The sequence below is a fragment of the Caretta caretta genome, chromosome 18, assembly GCF_965140235.1.
Source record: "Caretta caretta isolate rCarCar2 chromosome 18, rCarCar1.hap1, whole genome shotgun sequence".
NCBI lineage: Eukaryota > Metazoa > Chordata > Testudines > Cheloniidae > Caretta > Caretta caretta.
In genome coordinates this window covers 12,337,014-12,352,626 of record NC_134223.1, presented here as the reverse complement: position 1 = coordinate 12,352,626, position 15,613 = coordinate 12,337,014, and the positions used below count along the sequence as shown (strand labels likewise).

General features: G+C 50.3%; 1 protein-coding gene across 3 annotated transcripts in view; it reads right to left on the bottom strand.

Moving 5' to 3' along the window:
- Window positions 1–15,613, bottom strand: part of CASZ1 (castor zinc finger 1) — a 271,047-nt gene that overhangs the window by 218,634 nt on the left and 36,800 nt on the right. For all 3 annotated transcript variants that reach the window (XM_075121162.1, XM_075121165.1, XM_075121163.1), the window contains exon 2: window positions 8,233–8,373. The gene's annotated coding sequence lies outside the window, so the exon portion shown is untranslated. The remainder of the gene's footprint in view (window positions 1–8,232; window positions 8,374–15,613) is intronic.

Sequence of the window (15,613 nt, the reverse complement as noted above, 5' to 3'; positions counted from 1 at the left end):
TTTGGACCTAGGGTGCTTGTTCAGGCCCATCCCTGGGTCTAGTAATTCCATGGAAAAGAACCTAGGCCAGCCCTTTCCCCAGACTAGGTCTCCCCGTCCCCTGTCCCCCATGGGCAGGAGTGCTGTGTGGTCAGTGCCCTCAGCCCCAGTGCAAAGGGAAGGAAGCACTTCTCATCACTCAGTGGCTGCCTCCTAGTAGTAGCACTGACAGTCCCCTCCCCAGGGAACCCCTGCAAGGCCTCTTGGCTGGGAGAGTGGGGGTTCAGCCAGGAAGTCTCCTGTTTAGGGGGAAAGGGAGAGGACAGTCAGGCCTCAGGATATGGCCCCTTACCTTCCTAATGCACACATGGTCACGTGCATAAACGAGGTTATAGTCAAGCCACATCCATTTGGGGAGGGGCAAAGGAGGTCATTACTCCTACAGAAGAGGATGCCAGAAGAGCTGTTCCTACACCCCAACTTTTCACCCTGTTGAGACCCAAACACAGCATCTCCCTGCTCTACCGTCAACCACTGCAAGGGCCTGGATGCTCAGCTACCAATTCATCAAAGACATCAAAGCTGGCAAAGGCCTTACGAAGCCTGGCCAGGAGAGGGTTCTCCCCCGCATTCTATGCTCTACACCACTCCATTCAGTTCCAAATGGCCCCAGGTAAAGATAAACCTGGACCAAACCATTCCTCAACTTTAGGGCTCTCACTAGTCCCAAGGAAAGAGGCTTCTACCGCGTCCTTGGGGAGTCCATTCGCCAAGCCTGCCGAGCTTACTGGCATGACATTCAGTTGCCAACTCCCAGGAGTCTCACAATGGTTACTGTTATTCTTAAAACCCCAGCTCCCCAGTGGCAGCTGACTACCTGAGACCCTCGGTTTTCATTTTGTAAAAAGGTACATTCCCAGCCCTCGTGCTTGTAGGGAAAAGCCTAAAAATGTGACCCATGTACACCCTACAGGCACAGAGACCAAAGCATGAATAAAAAGAATCCCAAATTTATTATTTCTTGACATCTCTTGATTTTTAAGACAATCTCATGATTTTGGGGGCCCAACTTGTGATTTTTGAACTCTTGGTGTTAGCAATACTGTTTGCTCACCTTACTTCTGACCTCTCCCCATTTCTCTGGGATTTAAAGCGATAGGACACGCAATAACCAATTCAACAAGAATCACAACAAATAGGGTGGGTCAGACTTTCAGTTTAGATGGTGCAAACTGGCACAGCACCATTGCATAAAAAAGATTTACGCTGTCTGATGACCTGGAATATTTTTAAAGTTACTTTAACTAGTAAGCCAGTGGAACTAACTCCCCCTCCCCCACAAAAAAAGAAGAACAAACCCCCTAGAATTAAAACGTAAAGTTAGTAGACAAAGATAGTATGTCAAAAACAGCTTTAGCATGTTCAACCTAACTAGTAAGATAAGCCCCACCTCCAATGCCGTCCCGCAGATTGGATGCCTATGGTTGGAGCCTTAGCGCTGGAATGTACCCCACAGAGGAATGCATCAGAAGGGGTCACGTTTACTTTACTTTATTTGCTCATTTTTTAAATTTTTGGTTTTATCAATAGATTCCTTGGAACCACATTTTTTACAGTGTTATGTCTGGAAATTCATTTGCATACTTAGCACTGATTGGTCCAAATGCCTTTCAAACCCTTTTTTTCTCGCAAACTCCAGAAGGTCAGTGGCTTTGGACTATGTTCTAGCCAATCAGATCATGCTACGCAAATGAGCTGAGGTATAACCCTGCTGTATAGTATACCCTGCTGATGGCTTTTGCATCCGTCTGATTGCCCTAGACCAGAGATGAAAGTGAGCCTAAAGTTAGCAAGACCCTGTACTGCAGACTACAAGGCTTTTATTAAGCTTTGCTTCTAGTTATTCTTCTAATAAAGGTGCAGCAACCTGTTAGCACACGTGGCTGTTTATTACAGCAGAAAGCACTAGCCTTGGATTTATTAAGATCAGAGAGGAAGCACAATCTAGTGGCTAAAAGATCTCAGTTCTCCTCCCAACTCTGCTACTGACTCATTATTAGCATAAAATCAGGTTTGTTACATCACTAACGTTTATGTAAATCATAGAATATCAGGGTTGGAAGGGACCTAAGGAGGTCATCTAGTCCAACCCCCTGCTCAAAGCAGAACCAATCCCCAATTTTTGGCCCAGATCCCTAAATGGCCCCTTCAAGGATTGAACTCACAACCCTAGCTTTAGCAGGCCAATGCTCAAACCACTGAGCTATCCCTCCTCCCCTTGAAACGAATGATTGGTGGTAGATTAAGTAGGTCTTGACTCCATCTTGCAGAAGTCATGGTAGCTATTTTCTAGCTTTTAATTTAGGAGGACAGTATCAATAGAACCCCTTTGACTTCATTGGTTCTACTTTCTTAGACTTCCAGGTGAACCTCACTAAGAAATATTCAGCACAGATCATTTTGTGGGTGAGGCAGGAATTGAACCTGGATTTCTGGGTATGGTAGGTAAATGCTTAAACCACAAGGCCATCCTTCATTCCATGGTAAATAAACTAACACTCATCACACTGTTGTTTATTTTGCAAGCCCTCAGTGCACAAAACACACAATTAATGTTCATAGATTACATGTATGTGGGAAGGAAAGATTCTGCAGTTGGAGATAAAAGTTCCTGAACAAGGTTTCCCTAAAGGTACCCGGGGTGAAATCCTACCCCACTGAAGTCAATGGGAATTTTGCTATGGACTTCACTAGAGTCAGGATTTCACACCAGCTCTCTAACTGAGTGCAGGCTAGAGTGGTTAAGGTGAAGGATGAGGAGTCAAGATGTTGTGGACTCTGGTCTTAATGGGTGTGTCTACACTGCAATAAAAAACCCGCAGCACAGAGACTCAGAGCCCGGGTCAGCTGAATTGGGCTCGTGGGGGTTGGTCTGCAGGGCTAAAAACAGCAGAGTAGACGTTCAGGCTTGGGCTGGAGCCCGGGCTCTGAGGCCCTGTGAGGACCTGCATGTGCAGGCGCATGTTGGTGCTCCCACTGGGTTCTAGCAGACCTACTCCCACCTAACAGCTCTCTGCACTCAGTCATGGAGGAGCAGCTCTTACAGCCCACCTATTTACTGCCTTGCAAAGCCCTTTTCCAGTAAAACCTTTTCCCATGGGGCAGTGGGCTCCCCATCAGGCAGGAGACAGTCCAGTGACGCAGCTGGCTGCATGTGTGATGCCAACGGGCTGGTTGGAACAGCAGGCAACTTTAAAGGGAGTTGGCCTGTGCTTATCATGGTGTTCACTCCATAATCGCTCTGTGCCACTTGAGAGGTGGCTGTCCCCTCTCCCCACCCTGGGATCAGTCCCCTCCTCTGAATACCTCTGAGTCCCTCTGATCCGCTTAGGTCGCCAATAAGGGCCAGATCCTCAAAGTGACACCAAGCACCTACATCTCTCAGTATCATTGGGAATAAGGGGTGCCCAGGACCTCTCAGTTTTGGGACCCAGTCCTGCTCCGAGACCAGATGTGGCAGGACTAGCTATCAGGCCTGCTGAACGCACTATCTTCTTTCCCCTCCTTTGACTTCCCCCCATTCAGCCTTCCACAGCCGCCAACCAAACATCTGATCGAAGGCCTGGGGGAGGGAGTTAGAACTGTCCAGTCTGGTTATGAGTGAAGGTCATTGATCTAGTGCAGACCAGGGATGCGGAAAGCAGGGGAGGGAGGAAAAAACCCTCCGAGAGCAAGCACGTGCGAGCACAGTGAAAGGCAGTAGAAGTGGCTGAAACACGGTTTCACACTCTGAGACCCAAGGGCTGTTGTCAACCCGTCCTTCATGCTCGCATCTTGTCACACTAGAGGTCAGGTCTCCCAAGCGTTCCTGGAGAGCTGAGCCAGTCCATATGGCAGACAATATGTTAACAATATGGATCTGCTGCTCGTCAGGGCCTGAGCAGATGGATGTGACAACCCTGCTCTTATCCCAGACACACTTTTAACATCCTCTCTTTCCACTGCTTTGCCATACCGGAAGGGTTCTGTTGGGTCCAGCCGGGCCAGGCCATAGGGCCAGGTGTCAGAGCACCCACTCAAGCAAAGCTTGGCCTGCTTTGTTCAGAAGGGGGCCAGAGCTCAGACCAATCCAGAATAGCCCACCCAGGAGCCAGGCTAAATCTTTGGTCCAATCAGAGCTTGCTTTAAAGGGCATGATGAATCTGATTAGCCTGGTACCTAGTGTGATCAACAGGGCTGGTACGCTGGGACCACACCACTTCATTCTGGGGGTGAGGCACTAAGATACAAACCAATTCGCTTTGTGAGGGTTCTACGGCTCCCAATATTGGCAGGGATACTGAAGCCTAGCTGAGTACGTCATAGCATGTTACCAGTAAAGACGGAACATCATAGCTTGTTACTGGTGGGTCCTGGTTATTATAACAAGTCAGTACATTACAGCAGATACCGGATAGCCCCAGTAGGGAGGTTATAGCATGTTATTAGTAGATACTGTACGCTTGAGTCAATAGACATGTTATAGCGTTTACCTGGAGGCACTGTCCAGACTGGGAAAATTTCACTGATCCCAGGCAAGTAATGTGTCCATATATATTTCAAATGGGCAAATCAACCATCATTCAGAGTCCCGGCTGGCAAAAGCAGGGGAGTCGATTTCATACCCAGGCTGGTAAATTTCCACAATGATTTTGCCAGACAACCTTTACATTCCCAGCCAGCTCAGAATCTGGGGCGGGTCCTGTGAAGAGCTGTGAAAGGTCCGTTGTGGTGGGTCAGGGTCTGACCCTATCATAGGCAGAGCTCCCATTAGATTTCATTGGGAGGAGGGTGTTCAGTGGCCCCCACTGCCCCAGTAAAGGGGAGCTGTCAACTTGGCTTAAGCCCCAAATTTAGGTGTCACTTGGGGTGGTGAGGGGGTTGTTGGTGTTTCCATTAGTTTTTTGTGTGTTTATCTGAACATTCCTTCCCATTGCTGGAAACCCAAACTGCAGTAGTTGTGCGGGCAGAACTCCCCCATGTGCTCTAGGGCTTGACAGCCTGAAACAGAGCATAAACAGAAAGTGAAACAGACCAGCTATAGCCAGGGGCTGAGGGATGGGTGCCAGGGAGTCAACAAGCAGCCTCTGTAGTCCAAAGTAAACTGAGCTTGCTTTGAAAATGGGGGGAATAAAATGTGCTCTGGGGCTGAGGCTTGGAACAAGGGGGTTTCCAGTCCAGAGCGAGAGGGATCACAAACCCACATCTCTGAAAGGCTAACAGGCAGCCCCTTTCACTCCAGAGACTCTAATAACTCTGAGGGAACAACGGAAAACTGCAATGGGTTGGCGCAGCCAAGGTGGATGCCCTTGGGGCCCACTCCAAAGGAAACTGGAGTCAATAGAAAGACTTGTATTGTCTTCAATGAGCTTTGGATCCAGCCCTTGGAAAACAGCACCTGAAGGGCAATCAGTGCTGTGCAAAGTGTCCAGCAGGAGAAGACAAAGCTCAGAAGAGGCTGCTGATCTGAGAGAACCCGGACCAAGGGCCAAAGGACTTTCCTGCTACACCAGCCTCCTCCTCTTGGAGTCAGTGCTCACCTCTGGCTGCAGAATTTGACCTGGAGCCTTGGAAGCTGCTTCCTCAGATGAGCTGTCCTGTGCCGCTGGGTCTGGATTTTGGCAGAAGCAAAGGTCTCCCTCTCCTACACACACTCAGCCCTTTATACAGTTTCTAGCCCATTCCCTTCCTGCTCTGGGTCTGTGCCATCCCTGGGATGGTCTATACCTAGATGGAGCTCATGTGCGCTCATGCTACCAGGTGCTCACATGTGTATCATCTTCACTCTTCTCCAACTATCCTAAAAGATGATCCTCAGAGGCACCATACAGTCCTCTGCCAGACTGTGATGCCCTGTAGCTGTCATTATATGCCAGGTCCTTCCAATTTGCCATGCCCCTTAAATTTACCTGCAGCTCCTGCAGGACGAGCTGTGCTTGTTAATACAGAGCCTAATCCTGGATAATTATTCCCCATTGTCACGTGATCATTTCCGATTTCCTTCTCCCCTCTGACAGGATGTGTCTGTTCACCAGTTACAGAGCAGAGACCACTGAGTAGCCTGCACTCAGCTCTCACCGGGGTGGGGGAAACACACATGGCTGGGGCCCCACGGAGCTTGTGCATTTGTGGAGCCAGACGCCGGGATGCGTGGCTGGAGATTCAGCTGCCACAACCAAGTCCCAGTATTTGCATCTGATTTGGGAAGCCCACAAGGCTTCCTTATCCCAGTGCCCCACCTAACACCTCTACTCCTTCAGCCCTGACAACAGCAGAGCCTGGAAATCTCGCCAACAGGCTGGGGCCTTGAGTGGCAAGACCTGTTGACTCTTGGACTCAAGGGGTTGCCAGGGCTCTAACCAGGTGCACAGATGCTAGAGTGCTTGGAACCTTCTCCCCAGGGATAAAGCCTTGAGAACCCTCTAGCTAAACCGCTCAAAATCAGCCACATGGAATCAGCCATGCCAGGAACCGGGCAAGTTTTAGTGCCGGAACAGTGGGGAGGCACCGATGCAAAAAAAGAACACTGATGCATCAACCTCCTGACCGGCAGCATCTTTGTCCGAATGGGTCTAGCTCAGGTGCTCATCACCGGAGCAGCTGAGCACCTGACATTCAGCACCCCTGGGAGGTAGGGAAGCATTGCTACTGCTATTTAAAAATAGTAACGCCAGTGAAACAGAGGCATGGAGAACATAAATAACTCTCCCTCCCTCCCCCCCATGCTGCACAGGAAATCTGCATCAGAGCTCAGGCTTGAACGCTGATCCCCCAAGGTCCAGGCTAGTGTCTCAATCTCAAGACCATCCTTCCTCATGCTGTGCCAGGCCAGTGGCGCCCTCTTGGCCCTTCCATTGCACCCTCCCATCCCCAACTCTTCTGTCCTACAGCCTCCTCTGACTCACAGCAGCCCTGGATACTGGCAGAGCAGTATTTCATTGGGGGCCTACAAGGAACGTGACCTGGGGTCACCAGAGTGATGTAACGATGCATAAATCCACTGAGCCCCTCTAAGACTGAGCATCATTCAGATGTTTTTCACTATTCTCCCCTCTCAGTGCTGCCACTAGGGTGGCAACAACTCAGGGACGTAAACTCCAGCAAAATCATCCCCACAGAGTAGCCACTACTCACATCTCCTCCCATCAGCAGCAAACCCAATGTGGCAGCCCCTTCCACTTCCCTTCTGAGTCCTGGCCATCATCAGAGAGACAAGTATTATCTCACTGCCAGTGGCAGGTGCTGCGTATGTCCTCTCCTGGGCCACACTGCACCAGTTCTCTTTTAGGGAAATGCTTGAAGGACACCACTGTTTGCACCACTTGGCACAGCCCAAAGTACCTCTAGTGCTATCCCATGGGCCCTTTGACGGATCACCAGGCCAATGGATCACCAGCACCACATAAAACACTACTGTGTTTGGCCATAGCAGAGCAGCTGCATCCGGAGCCAGCAGTGAAGAGGTTAAAGTGGTTTTTAAACAGGCAGAGTCCCACCCTCACAGTCCACCCGACCCCCGGACTTTTTGTTGGTGTTACAGACTCTGGAGCTTCCCAGCAGACCTTCCCAAGCTGGTGTGTCTAGTTACATCCAAAGCTGCCTCATGCCCTAACTGTTCAGACAGAGGAACTGCTTCCAGCCCAGCCAGGCAGATCCCCCAGCCAAGAGCCAATGCTGGACACACAGGAGAAAGACTTCAGAGTCTGACAGGTGAAAATCAGCAGCCGTTGATTTAAACCATGTGTAAGAACCACGGAATCAAACATCATGACCTGCTCTCTTCTAAACCCCACTGAGGGAATCCATCATCTAGAGCCCCTTACCCAGGAGATACCCCACCCTATCAGCAACAGCCCTGGTACCTAACACAGGAGCGGTTCAAAATGACCTGTCTCTGTCTGAAGTGCCATCAAACCCTCCATCTTGTGCACAAATGGTCTGCATCATCAGGGATGCATCGTACCCTCAGCACTGGGGATGCTGCAGTCCTGCCTGTAAACCACTCCAAAGCAAACCCCTGCCATGATGAATCCATGACCCACAAACAGACTCCACCACTCCTGCTCCTTAACTTAAATACAGTCTCTCAACACCAAAAATGCACCCCAGGGGCTCTAGCAAAGCCCACAGAGACTCAAAAGTCACCCAGAGCCCACCCAGATTCTGGTCATAGCTCAAACCAAGAGGAATAGATTACAGAAGGGGAGCCAGTACCTTGCAGCCACAAGTCACTGGGCTCGAAGTCCATTCCAACCTACACAGCCGGGATGGGAATCAGGAGCTTTTTCCCGGAGGTTCTTGATGGACACAGCACGAGTCTGATGAGTTCCCTTCACTTGGTGAAGTCTCTTTGCCCTGAGGAAGGGAAATGAACAGTGTATTATTTATCCAGCTGCTGCATAACACACGCCCAATCAGTGCCCTGCCTGGGTACGACTGGCAACCCGCAGAACTCAGCACTCGCTCAGCCACAACAACCCAGCTGGGGGAGAAGTAACAGACCTGGCCAGCCCTAGCACGGCACAGCCATCTTGTGAGACAACCAATAAGAGGCCAAGTTACAGACCCTTTACATGATCACCAGTTGGGTGCTGAGCCCCAGATCTCCTACAGCCATGAGACCATCCCACTCCAGGGAAGAGCTGGGCACCGACCAGGTGCAAAGATACAGACCCTACTACCATGCCACATGCTGAGAAGGGCTTCCCCTGTAACCTCCTCAGCCGCATTTGCTGCCCCCATAACGTAGCAGTTCCACCCCCGTAAACTTACGGGCCATTCGTTATTACTTGTACTGCAGAAGCATGGCTTTACTGTACTGGGTGCTATACATCCACACAGTGACAGAGAGCCCCCAGCCCCGCAGAGCCTGCAATCTAGCCAGAAAAGAAAGTGCAGTAGAACCTCAGAGTTGCAAATGTCTCGGGAATGGAGGTTTGTAACTCTGAAATGTTCATAACTCTGAACAAAATGTCATGGTTGTTCTTTCAAAAGTTTACAGCTGAACATTGACTTACTACAGCTTTAAAACTTTACTATGCAGAAGAAAAATGCTGCTTTTAACCAGCTTAATTTAAATGAAAGCACAGAAAGTTTCCTTACCTTGTTAAATCTTTTTTTTAAACTTTCCTTTTTTTTTTCTTTATTTAAAAGTAGTTATGTTTAACATAGTACTGTATTTGCTTTTTTTTTTTTTTTTTTTTTTAATGGGCGGGGGGTTGTCTCTACTGCTGCCAGATTCTGTTCTTCTGGTTCCAAATGAAGTATGTGCTTGACCGGTCAGTTCATAACTCTGGTGTTCGTAACTCTGAGGTTCTACTGTATCATTATTTGCAGTTCACGGGGGGGAACCGAGGCACACAGAAATTAAACGACCTGTCCAAGGTCACAGAGTGACTCTGTGGCAGAGCCTGGGACAGACACCAGATCTCTCAAGTCCCATTCCACTATCTTTTCTCAACTCTAGCTTCTCTTGGATCTATTACTCCACCTCTGCTACATTTCTTGCCCTCCTCCCCTCACATGCCAGGACCATAACCACGTAAGCCAATCACAATCCGTATTCTTCTTTAGAGGGAACAAAATAATTGAACAAACTTTTACGTTCTTTACCAAAACAAATCGAAACAAAAAAAAAGTCCCTGCCACAATATTTGATTGGAGCATCAGGCTGATCTGGGAGGTGGGATTTCTAGGCTGGAGGTTTTTTTATTTCCATCAGATAAAAATAAAATCAGCAAAACAAAGGGGGGTTGTTGAGATCAATTTGTGATAGGTGCCGGGCCAAAGAAAATGGAGCCAAAGAAGTCAGAACCCTGCAACCAGCAACCTTTGTGTCAATTTAAGCAAATATTGTGGCGTTTCCATGGCAATCCCTGTTTTGAATATCCACTACACTCATTTTTTAAAAGGGCTTTTCCTGTTTGCGTTTCAACTTCCAAACCTGTAAATATTTTCAGCCTTAGCACATACCAAGCCCCCACCCCTGAAACCAGAGATGCTCACAGCTGGGACACAGAGTCCCCTCTTTGTGATGACCCAAAGTTGTGAAAATTCCCACCCAAGTGCTGTGTTAAAGCAACATTTGGTGCCTGGCTCCCAATCCACCGATGCTGGCAGTTTCAGCTCTGGGGCCAGACCTCTGTCTTGCTCTCTGCGTCACACCCGGCTGTTCGCAGCAGCAGGTACAGGAGCCTGTTTATTTTCTTTGACAAAAACTGATGAGTGAAACTAGTCCTCACACACATGCGGTGCTAAAAGCGCTGTGCTGAGCCAAGCATAGTGCCAGCAAGCATCCTCCATCCAGTACAGCTCACACAGGACCTGCAGCCTCCTCCACTAACCCTACTGCACAGAACTTTGTCCCTAAAGAGCCTCACCACTGCACTCCAGTTGTAACCTGCAGCACCCCTGCTATTCCAGGGCCTAGCCTGAGCAGAAGCTGTCAATCACACTGAATCATGCCACATGGTAGCATGCACAAGGGGAACTAGGAAGAGACCAAACTTCACCCTCTCGTAAGGATTTGAACTCACGTCTCCAAAAAAAAAGCTGAGTGCAGGTTTGCACATATTCAAGACCTAATTCTGGGCTCCTTGTCTCCAGGAGCACACACAGCCTTGTCACTCACTGACAAAGGGTCCCCTGGACAAGAGCAGTATCACTTGTCAGATCTAAGCACATGGACCCTGCCCACAATGCAGAGTACCAGACACATCTGGGAAGGAATGCCTCACTCAGCAGGACCGCAGGTGCCTAATACTGCATGAAAATGCCCACAGCAAGCCTGCCACAGATATCCAGTCCAGCCTGGGGACACCCATTCAGAGACACCCAAATCCTGATGCTCCACCTCTGCTCTGAGATTCCAGCCCCTCCCAGCACTGTGGCAGTGAGCTGGTTAATTACAAGCTTCCTGGCTGCAATGGAGTGGTGCCAGGCCCCAAGTGTTAGTTTAGCGTAATTTTTGGGAAGTCAATTTCCTCTGAGGTTTTTTTTTTTCCTTTTTGTTTTATTTTTTAAAAGGTATTTTTTTAAATGGAAACATTAGCATGTTCTGAGGAGAGTGAGGACAGGGGCCTTTCGCCCGCCAGGCTGCCGTGGCGCCAGCACGCTTTCTAGACACCAGAGTACGTGCCCACGAGAACCCCGGGGAAAAACAAAAGGTGACGTCAAAGCTATGATGGGGATGGCTCCTAAGGCCACCCACTAAAGGGAGCGGCCACTTAGCCCAGCTGCACCCATGTCACTCCACGGTCCCGACAGCTCATTCAAGATCCTAGGGATGAGCCTGAGTGTCCTAGCCAGGCTCCAACTCAGGTAACCGTAAAGCCCTGCAACTGGATATTTTATCCCTTCTTCATTCCCTGTCATGAACAGCTGTGCAGAGTAACTGTTAAACAGCTGCCAAGTCACACCTCAGAAGTGGCTGCATTTCAGAGGTGGCTGAAGTGAAGTCTATAGTCCAGAGTGCTTTGGGATCCCTGCCACCTGGATGCCACAGTGATGGTGACCAGCCCTTTATAAACATTTAGCAGGAAAAGGAATACAGAGCCTGTAGGATTGTGATTGATCGTCACTGGATCCTGCGAGCAGTGCTGGGCAGGGAGAATGCAATGGGCTGCCCTGTGGGAAGCCCGGCTTGCAGCAACGGAAGTATCTGCTTTGCGCTGGGAAGCCAGCTGATTGATGCGCCTGCCCCAGCAGGCACTCAGAGTACAAGCAAGGCAGGAGGCCTGGTCCCTGAGGCAGGGACAGGGTGTGGGGTGCATGGGAAATCAGGACCCCTCCTCTGGTCAGATACAGAACAGGACTGAGCGGGTCCAAAAGGTGAGCCCCCACCAGGCAGCTCCGCTCAGCCAGAGAGCTGGCAGCCCAGTGCTGCGGACATACTGTGAGGCTAAGGAGGGTGACCCACTCCATGCAATGCCAGCCAAGTCCAACACATGAGCTGTTGTGCAGGCCAGGCAGTTGCCCTCCAGATCAGACTTAGGCTTCCTACCAAGGAAAGCTTCCAGTCCTCATGGAGCTGCCCAGCAGGGCAAGAGGGGAGCCACAGAGACCAGAGCTGACACAGGGTCTGTGATACGGGATCATCCCGTCTCCACCTGCTGAAAGAGGTTCAGCTCAGCTCAACAGCAGGTAGGATGGTCTTGTCGTTAAGATGTCGGCCCAGGGCTTAGGACACCTATGCTCTCAGTGACCTTGGGCAAGTCACTTCACCTCCCTGGGCCCCCCCCATGCCACGGCACTGACCGCAAACCACCTCCCCGCAGGTTGCAAGGCTAAAAGCGTTTGTAAAGCCCATCAGGCCCCCCCAGGTGAAAGGGGCCATGGAAGTGAAGGGCATCCTCTCTCTGACAATTAGCAGTAGTCTCTCTCCTTCCATGATCCTGCAGCTGGGGATGGGTTAACCCCTTCTGTTGGGGTGAGGCTAAAAATGCTACCACAGGCCTGCCCCAGTTAGGGGCTGCCTAGGGTACTGGTATCCCACACAGCACAGACAACTGAGTATATCTGTAAGGTTTCAAGCACACACAAATGTGCCAGACACAGGGGTCAGAGAACACCTTGTGCGACACATGAGCAGGCCACACTGAAAAGCGAGCGGGCAAGGCTTGTCCGTGTCATCCTTTGGTCCACCTCTGAATAAAGCCCACCTGGACGACCCCGCCAGGAGCTGCCTGTGTGTCTATGGGCACAGGGAGAGGTACCAAGCAGTGTAAGCTGCTCATGAGTAATGTGGAACTGCTTGGAGGGGAGAGTGGTGCTAGAGGCCGACCACGCTCCACTCGCCCCACAGCCCCAAGAACGTAGAGTCCCCTTGAGGGAGCTCTGCAGGCTTGGGGAAGAACTAACCTCTCCACCCTCTCAGAAGACAATCATGAAACCGCAGAAGACCCCCTGAAGTTTCCAGAAGGCTTTACAAATAGATCTCTGTCGGGCCTTTGTACCGCTCCCTCCTTTTCTCCCACTTTTTAAAGATCTGGGGCCAGATCCTCAGCTGGTGTAAATCAGTGCAGCTCCCCTGACTTCACTGGAGCCATGCCAATTTGTGCCCGCTGAGGAGCTAGCCCTCCAAGTTACTGGAGCTGCCAGTTCTTTCTTTGATAATTCCAAGTGTGACTTTCCACCAAACAGCAGCGCAGGCCCAGCCAAACCAGCAGGGTCAGCCGCGCTTCCCGACTGCCTGTGAACACCAGCTGAGCGCCTGGCACAGGACTGGAACCCTGCTGGAGCAGTGCTGTACATACAGTCAATCCGCCCCTTCGTTGACTTTCTTCCTCTCTGTTGACAGATACAGCCACAGTAAATTTACGAGAGCTTGAGGGGGCTTAACCACTGTTAGTGCAGGAGCAGTCAGCTTCTGGAGAGCTGCACTGTACAGTGCAATGAGTTCATAGAGCTACAATGGACTGCCTGTGGCCGGGGAGGGCAGGGATGCAGGACAGCCCTGCCTGCCCAGGGGCAAATCAGATACGGTCAGATCTTCACTTGTCACTGTGATGATAAGGCACCTCGGGTACAAGCCAGTTTTGCCTCCCCACTTGTACGCATCACCAGGTTTTACTGCAAGAGAGGGAGGGAAAAGAAATCAAGATCTCCTACATTTGGGCATCAGCAGCACAGTGAGAGCAGGGAGTGGGGAGGTACAATGCAGTAAAAGCATACCAGCAGCAGAGCGTTCATTAATGATGCAGGGTTGCCAACCCTCCAGGATAGACCTGGAGTCTCTAGGAATTAAAGATGTTGTGTGATGAAACCTCCAGGAATATGGCCAACCAAAACTGGCAATTCTATATGCCAGTTTTTACACCCAGGCCTTTACGGTCTTCCTTGCCTGGGGGTGGGAGAAACCACCACTTCTACACATCTATCTCCAGCGGCAGGGATGAAAGGATCAGTGGCGGGAGAACACTGCTCCATCAAGGAGAGAGAGACATACCTTTCCTAGTGTAGGTGAGTTCAGGCTTGAATGGGGGGAGAGCCAGCAGCCTTGAAACCTCCCCCACCCCAAGTAACGGAGCCACAGCCCAGCGTAACATCCAGCCACCAGCAGTATACAAGATGGAAGGAAAGGCTCTCACGTGAGAAGAGAATTGAGGCTTACCTGCTTCCTTCTCACAGCTGGAAATGGAATACACCCCCAACTGATCCTCCCTCTACACCAAGCCTAGAACATACTATACATAAACAACAGGTCTCAGTCTAAGCAGACTCAGGCTTGTTCTGTCCTTGGATGGGAAACCTCAAAGAAGCACTCATGGGGTTCAAAAAATAGTGTAGGCAAGGCAGAGGGTTCTAGTCCATATCACTACTGAACTAACATGCTGCTGAAGGTGATGAGGTGTAAAACCAAGGCCCTGAGCATTACTGATCTTACAGCCCTTCTCCCAAGGAAAAGGAGTTTGGGCCCAGTGCCCTGGAGACTTTCCCCTTGCAGTTTCAATTGCATACCATTCCCTTCTTCACTACTGGTGCAAAATGATTGTGTAGTGTTGCTGTGCCCTCTCAAGCAGCTCCCATAGGCCACCCGAGAGCTGGGAGAAAATTCCTGTAACAGTTTGGGGTTTCTCTAGGGGAAAGTCAATGGAATCGTTAACTGCTCCATCAAGGGATTCCAACAGCCAGTGCTCTGCTGGGGCAAGTGCGTGTGTGTTTAGCTCTTGGATGAGCCACCCTCTCCTGGAAGAGGGTCTTGGTCTTCACATTTATGGGGACTACTTCTGGAGACAGACTGGACTGATCTACGGCTTGTAACAGTGGATTCCACTGAAAGGACCAGTGTGAGGCCCAATGTTTGGGAGGGATTGTTCTCCCCCTCCTCTGGCCTCTTTCAAGGGCCTCAAAGCACAGTGCCAGAAAACTGACTAGAAGACCAGGGAGGCAGCAATGGACACACATGGCCCAGAGGAGGGAGTTTGGCAACAGGGTGATGGATTCCTGAATGGAGTTATCAATGTCCACCAGAACTTCTATTAGGCTGGAGGGGGAAACAGCGGTCCATACACATGCCTGGTATAACGCCATTGGTTTCAGTGGGCTCACGTCAGCAATGAATTTGGCCCAGCAAATGCTTCTGGATGTCACTGTGGTCAGTCTCTCTCTCTCTTAGAAAATCCCACTGAATAGGCACAAAGGCTAAGGGTGAAATTCTGGTCCCACGGAATTCAATGGCAAAGCTCCCACTGACTTCAGTGGAGACAAGATTTCACGCGAAATATCTTTCTCACTCCAGTAGCAGGAGTTTCGCCAAGGTCAGGGTGCAGACTGCGTCCAAAGAGAGAATTCTTCTTCTCCCCTAGTTGGAGGATAACTGCTGGGGGGCACTGCCAGAGCAGCTATGCATCCCTTACCTGTCCCAGTCTTCTCTCCCCATCACATTATCATCTCAGACTCTACCTGAGCTGAGACCACAAGCAGCGGAAACAGATAACTGAGGTGCAGTAGATTTCGGCACAAAGGTAGCAGACATGGGGCATGCGAGAACTCCCTCTGCTCCCCTCACAAGTCTCCCCCCAACCCCAAGAAACTTTCTATGCAACAGCACGGTTGCGTTCCCTTCCCTATCTCCTAATAAATATCATATTAAGCG